At 36.7% G+C, this 7,726-nt stretch overlaps 1 long non-coding RNA gene across 1 annotated transcript; it reads right to left on the bottom strand.

The window, feature by feature from the left end:
• Nucleotides 1-2,528: 2,528 nt before the first annotated feature.
• LOC139851316 (uncharacterized) lies at nt 2,529-4,978 on the bottom strand. The gene is made up of 3 exons (XR_011760593.1): nt 4,304-4,978; nt 3,148-3,214; nt 2,529-2,686 (listed from the first exon to the last, which is right to left on the bottom strand). It is a non-coding gene; the product is annotated as an uncharacterized lncRNA (long non-coding RNA).
• Between the last annotated feature and the right edge of the window lie 2,748 nt (nt 4,979-7,726).

The raw sequence follows: 7,726 nt of genomic DNA, 5'->3' as shown, positions 1-7,726 counted from the left end.
TTACAATAATATTACACATCAACTGAAGTCTTCGAATGCAGTTTTAAAACAATATTATACAAGCATGCAGACTCCAATCTTGTCTTTATTTAGCATGCAACAACGGAAGCTCTTAATAATCACCCGAGAATAAACATGCTTTAAACGTCAACAAAAATGTTGGTGAGTTATAGGTTTAACCGATATATTTATCAGAACATAATTGAAATGTCCCGTTCTTATTGATTAAAAACGTTCCATATTAATTGATTTCGTTGCGAGGTTTTGACCTCTATATGAGACGTTTTTCAAAGACTGCATTAATTTTTAAAACAAACCATAAAATTTATTTCATAGATAAAGGTTTTAAAAAGCTTTACGTAGATTATCAAATAATGATAATCTAAAATATCCTGTTTACACACGACCATTACATAATGGTTTACAATGCAAATATGTTACAACAAAATAAGTTTCTTGAATGCAGTTTTTACACAATATCATACAAGCATGGACTCCAAATCTCGTCCTTATTTAAGTATGCGACAGCGGAAGCTCTTAATAATCACCTGAGAATAAACATGCTTAAAACGTCAACAAAAATGTTGGTGAGTTATAGGTTTAACCTATATATATCAAATCATAATAATAGACCACAAGATTTCATATTTCAATACACATCCCATACATAGAGATAAAAATCATTCATATGGTGAACACCTGGTAACCGACATTAACAAGTTGCATATATAAGAATATCCCCATCATTCCGGGACACCCTTCGGATATGATATAAATTTCGAAGTACTAAAGCATCCGGTACTTTGGATGGGGTTTGTTAGGCCCAATAGATCTATCTTTAGGATTCGCGTCAATTAGGGTGTCTGTTCCCTAATCCTTAGATTACCAGACTTAATAAAAAGGGGCATATTCGATTTCGATAATTCAACCATAGAATGTAGTTTCACGTACTTGTGTCTATTTTGTAAATCATTTATAAAACCTGCATGTATTCTCATCCAAAAAATATTAGATTTTAAAAGTGAGACTATAACTCACTTTCACAGATTTTTACTTCGTCGGGAAGTAAGACTTGGCCACTGGTTGATTCACGAACCTATAACAATATATACATATATATCAAAGTATGTTCAAAATATATTTACAACACTTTTAATATATTTTGATGTTTTAAGTTTATTAAGTCAGCTGTCCTCGTTAGTAACCTACAACTAGTTGTCCACAGTTAGATATACAGAAATAAATCGATAAATATTATCTTGAAACAATCCACGACCCAGTGTATACGTATCTCAGTATTGATCACAACTCAAACTATATATATTTTGGAATCAACCTCAACCCTGTATAGCTAACTCCAACATTCACATATAGAGTGTCTATGGTTGTTCCGAAATATATATAGATGTGTCGACATGATAGGTCGAAACATTGTATACGTGTCTATGGTATCTCAAGATTACATAATATACAATACAAGTTGATTAAGTTATGGTTGAAATAGATTTGTTACCAATTTTCACGTAGCTAAAATGAGAAAAATTATCCAATCTTGTTTTACCCATAACTTCTTCATTTTAAATCCGTTTTGAGTGAATCAAATTGCTATGGTTTCATATTGAACTCTATTTTATGAATCTAAACAGAAAAAGTATAGGTTTATAGTCGGAAAAATAAGTTACAAGTCATTTTTGTAAAGGTAGTCATTTCAGTCGAAAGAACGACGTCTAGATGACCATTTTAGAAAACATACTTCCACTTTGAGTTTAACCATAATTTTTGGATATAGTTTCATGTTCATAATAAAAATCATTTTCCCAGAATAACAACTTTTAAATCAAATTTTATCATAGTTTTTAATTAACTAACCCAAAACAGCCCGCGGTGTTACTACGACGGCGTAAATCCGGTTTTACGGTGTTTTTCGTGTTTCCAGGTTTTAAATCATTAAGTTAGCATATCATATAGATATAGAACATGTGTTTAGTTGATTTTAAAAGTCAAGTTAGAAGGATTAACTTTTGTTTGCGAACAAGTTTAGAATTAACTAAACTATGTTCTAGTGATTACAAGTTTAAACCTTCGAATAAGATAGCTTTATATGTATGAATCGAATGATGTTATGAACATTATTACTACCTTAAGTTCCTTGGATAAACCTACTGGAAAAGTGAAAAATGGATCTAGCTTCAACGGATCCTTGGATGGCTCGAAGTTCTTGAAGCAGAATCATGACACGAAAACAAGTTCAAGTAAGATCATCACTTGAAATAAGATTGTTATAGTTATAAAAATTGAACCAAAGTTTGAATATGATTATTACCTTGTATTAGAATGATAACCTACTGTAAGAAACAAATATTTCTTGAGGTTGGATGTGTAGCGACCCCGACAAATCGTCAATTGACGGCGTCGACTACTTAGGTCCCGTTGCGTGGTCATAGGTCTTTAACGTGACGTTTGACCAAAGATATGTCGCATTCCTTTCAAAAATAAAGATTGTTTCAATGTTTACAAGAATTGTTCATCCAAAAGTTACGTTACAAAGTTATAGTTACATGTGAAACCTATGCGACACAGTTTTAAAGAAAGTCAAAAGACGCTCCATGAAATGCATGTATACTCGACATCCAATGCAAGTATCAAAATAATGAGCGGAAGCATGTTTCACATAGCGTTCAAAGACCTGAGAAAAACATAGAAATCTGTCAACGAAAACGTTGGTGAAATCATAGGTTTAAGTAAGTAAGTACAAGTGAACCACAAGATTTGCATCAATGAAATAATAGTAATACATTCCAAAAGTTTGTTTCACGAGCACCCAATTATCAATGCTTAACATTCCTTCCATAGAACCCCATCACTTAGTGCTAGAACATACACTGTTTCTCGAAAATATATTTCATTCGTAAACGGTAGTGAACCGTTTGAATGAGGGTTTGTCAAACCCATATGGATCCATACAACATAAGTTCTCGCTTACACCCGGCAAGTGTAACTAATGATAATCGAATTGAGGATTTTGTTCTAAACTCGTATGTAGAATGTTTGTTTTCCTGTACTTGTGTTCACTTAGTAAAGAAATGTTTATGTTTTCTCATCCCAAATGTAAGTTCAAAAAGAGTAAAAGTGGGACTATGATCTCACCTTGAGTGCACGAGTAGTAAAGTACTTCAACAAGTAAACGTGTGCAAAGAACAATGCTAGTCTTGACCTAAACAATAGGTTGTATCAATAACGGTAAACACGATAGGTCAAAGATGTTCAATTAGTCCTATGGCTCGTTAAGACTCGATCATAATAGCATGTGAATCAAATTGTCATGTTTCATGCAAGGTACAAGTATAAAAACATGTTAGAACGATTGCACAAATATTTGGTTAAGTTTGATTAAAAGTCAACTTGGTCGGGTCAAAGTCAATGAAAAAGTCAACATGTTCGGGTCGGGTCCCGAACTATTTTTCTGAGGTTTTTAATCATATATGAGCATGTTAGAACAAGTTTCATGTGAATCGGAGGTCCGTAGTATGCCAAACATTTTTCGTATTTTGGATATGGAGGTCAGATCCTGGACACGGCTTATGCCGCGCTGCGGCCCACAATTGTCGCGCCGCGACAATACACGGGAGCTGGTACCTGGCCAGTTTCAAATGTTCAAGTCTTGATCCAAAATTCCTTTTAGCACAAAATGCAAACCGTAAACATTTAGAACTCGCACCTTATATCGTTGGAAAGCTCTTTTGACAAAGAACATAACTAAACATGTTTCATCAAACAAAAACATCATTTCCAATGACCGATTTCTCGTCATGTGATCATTTAAAGTCCATTTTCAAGTTTCAAGTTCACAAAATGCATTTTAAGTTTCAGGAATCCAATTCACACATATGATATGCCGTTTTGAAGGTAATGAAACATGCATTACAACTAAACACTAACAATTAACATTTCATGGTATTCAAGCATCAAAAAGTTCATCTCAAGAACGATCAAACCCTAATCAAGAATCACAAAATCATTAATCATGTTTTTGAAGTTTTACAAATCAACCTACACATCAAAATGAAGCTAGTGATACTAGTAACACAATTAAAACATGAACTTTAACGATTTAACAACATTTAATCTTCCAAAATCAAAGATTAAGCAAACCCATTTTCAAGTGTTCAAACTAGTTACTCAAAACAACAAATCGAACAAACAAAACATATATTCATGTTATACACGAGCCATAGACACTAATTAACACTTTTATAATTCAAAAACATCAAGAACACAAAATCTAGTAATTTTAGAAAGTTACCCAAATGAGATGAAATTGGTATCAAGTCGAAGAGGATGAAGAGAGGATTCCAAATATGTAATTTGTTTTGATGTTAGCCTCCAAATCCGAAATTAGATGATGAATCTTGGTTGAGTTCTTGAGAGGAAAATGGAAGTATGAAAAGAGAGAAAGAGAGAAAATGAGAGGAGGAGGTTGAAGGTTTGACTAGTTGACCTAGTCAAATCTTTGGCCTCTTTGCAAGTTTAGTCCCTCTAGTTCGGGTGCGGGTGCGTGAATTAACCAAACGAATTATTTTGAATTACACGAGAGTACGAGAGATGTTAAAATCCAATAACGAAAATATTTTAAGAAGGTTAGCTAATGGAGGCTATGAATCGAGATACTGAGGATAATATTACAATAAAAAGACGGGCGTTAAAATAATTTAACGGAAAAATGCGGGATGTTACATTACCCACACCTTAAAAGAAATTTCGTCCCGAAATTTAGTTGGAAGCAATAGTCGTTGCTTCTTACTCGAGACCTTACGTTGCCAATGCTATGAATAAGTGAAGATACATCCTTGGGCATTCCCATAAATTTTGACAGTCGAGATTTCAGTTTGTATTAAGACTTGGTTTTACGATCTAAAATTTCAACCAGTTTCCCATGAAGGGGAGTTTGCCATCAATAGTAAGTTTATCTAGGAGAGTAGCACGTTCCTGTTCCGTAGGACACGTCTCTAAGTTTGTTGCATGGAACGTAGGGTAAACGGAAACTTAATTGAGTCGAAAGTTCTAAACGGTAGGAGCGGTTCCAATACGCCCCAAGGTTTCAAAAGGATTAATATTTCGCGGTTTAAATTTACCTGATTCCCGAAACGGATTTCACCTTTCCAAGGTGCGAGGTCTCAATATTACACGGTTACTGACTTGGGATTCGAGAGGTTTACGTCGAATATCGGTATAGTCCTTTTGGCGACTACGGGTCATCTTGAGTCCTTCTCAGACTTGGACGATCTCAACTGTTATTTCTTGAATGAGTTCGGATTCGGTGGTTTGCTTGCCACATGCTTTGATCCAACGAATAGGGGTATGACATTTACGGTCATATAGGGTTTCGGAAGTGCGGCGTTAATACACGAATGGTAACTGCTGTGTGAGAGGAGACAACTAAAGGCAACAATACAAGTTTGTAACATGTCTTTCCAAGATGTGAAACGTACGTCTGTTTGGTCCGTTGATTGTGGATGATACACGGCATTCATGTTTAAACGTGTCCCTACAGTTCCTTGTAAGGCATCCCGAATTTAGAAGTGAGACGAGTATCCCGATCTGAAATTTTAATGGAGATGGTACGCCGTGCCGAGCTAGAATTTTCTTTAATAAACGTTTGAACAGGTTTCGTTTCTCAAGAGGTCCGCACCGCGGAAGATCCATCGGTTCCCGAAAGTGGTTGTTAGGACTATTCACCATCGTGGCGAATACTAATATAATGTGAAGAGTTTCTCTCTCCATTGAGAAGTTTTATAAAAAGTTTCCTTACACGGAAATGCGAGCAATAAGACAGGAGTGAAATGAGAACTTAGAATAGGATGAGTTCACACCTTGAGGTAACCATGTCACGCACTTAGTGGTCGAATGTTGAGGCTTGGTGGGATAACGAGATAGTACACGTAGTTGTATGATAAGTCAAAGAAGAGTGAAGCATCCTTGGATTGGGTGTTATCTTAAGTTCCAGTAATATCAGGCGGAAAATGGTGAAATAACAGGGCTATGTAACGTGGCACGTGTTGATGAGAAGGTTGATCGGGTCCATGATTAAGTATTCAAATTTATCGAGCAAATTAACGAATTTCAGTTCCCTTGATTTCGAGTCGAGAGAGTATGTCTTTCGGGCGTTCAAGTAGAAATATTTCCATATTTGAGTTCCAGTGTGCTAAACGAATTTAGCTAGTAAGGTTTGTGTGAAAGATCATGTTCAAAGTTCAGACACGGAGAGGTTTAAATTTTTCCCTCAGTGAGTTAACGAGTTTAAAGGTCGTGCAACACGAGAAAAGTCGGAAATGAATCTTCAGTGATAACCGGCGAGATCTAAGATTTTATGAATACAAGTCTGAGTCGTGAGGGTTTCCCGATTACGTGTGGTTCCGATTGCGAGATGTATTGAGATACTTTGACCACTAACAACATGGTCTAAAAATTGAACTTCGTTTAACCAAAATTCTCACTTGGAGAATTCGGTATAGAGTTGCTCTTTTCTCAAGTGTTCGAGCGTAATTCGGAGACATTGTTTGTTTTCTTCTTCGCTTGAATAGGTTTAGAACATCAATTATAAGTACGGTAACGATTTGTCTAAATAAGTTTGCACACGCGGCTCCGGAGGTTTATGAATACAGACGGAGCCTTAGATTAACTGAACGGTACTAAGAGAGATTTACAACTATCGTAGCGAGTTCAGAAAATGGTTTAGGAGACATCGTCTCCCTCAACCCTCAATTGATGATAACAAGGATGGAGATCGATTTGGTATACACATGAGATCCTCGTACTTGATCAAGAGGTCATTGATACGGGGAAAAAGAATATTGGTTCTTAACCGGAAATTATTTAGTTCACAATAATCTATACAAGACGATAGGGAAACATTTCTTCTTAACGAATAGGTTTTGAGCTCCTCAACTCTATAGGTGTTAAGTCAAAATTCAAATTATTCACCCAATAAGTTTAACGTACATCCTCCGATATAAATTTGGTGGCACACAATAGTTTTTCGTGGGTCACTTGAATGGCCTAAGCAATATCTAGGGGGAGTGGTGGAGTGCAAGGAGTACGAGTCAAAGTCTTGGTTATAAAACGTCTAACGATAACCGAATCGAATAAGTATGAAATATGCGGGTTGTTGTGAAGAAACGTACCCGTGACTAGTCCATCGTCGTCTCGGGCATCCTAGGTGTCGATGTTGAAAGTTCAACGGCGGGCGTTGGGGTTGGCTTTCTTCTTTGGGCACGCATTCCTATAATGACCCGGTTGGCCACATTCGAAACAAACAACCGCCCTTGGCGCATTGGGCGTCTTTTGAGCGACGGTAATGGTACTTTTACAAATATGGGCCACATGGCCACTTCTTTGACACCTGATGCAAAATGGTTTGCCACATTCACCCAAATGATGTTTGCGACATTCGTTACAATAGGGCAGGTTTCCGGCATACCCTTTCTTGCCGTCGGAGGTGAAGGACTTCTTGGTGAAGTTGTTGTTGTAGTTGCTCGATGGAGAGGCTTCCCATTTTCTTTTGTTGTTACCCGGTTGGTCCTCGGCCGTAGGTGTCGGCGCTTCAATTTCATTCACCGTTTTTATAGATTAGCGGGCCATCGTTAAAGCCTCTTGTAGGTTGGCGGGTTTGGATGACATTAACCCGTGTTGAACGCTCTTCGGGAGGCCATCCATGTAAAGTTCGACT

Source organism: Rutidosis leptorrhynchoides, chromosome 6 (genome assembly GCF_046630445.1).
Source record: "Rutidosis leptorrhynchoides isolate AG116_Rl617_1_P2 chromosome 6, CSIRO_AGI_Rlap_v1, whole genome shotgun sequence".
NCBI lineage: Eukaryota > Viridiplantae > Streptophyta > Magnoliopsida > Asterales > Asteraceae > Rutidosis > Rutidosis leptorrhynchoides.
This window is presented reverse-complemented; position numbering and strand designations above follow the sequence as displayed.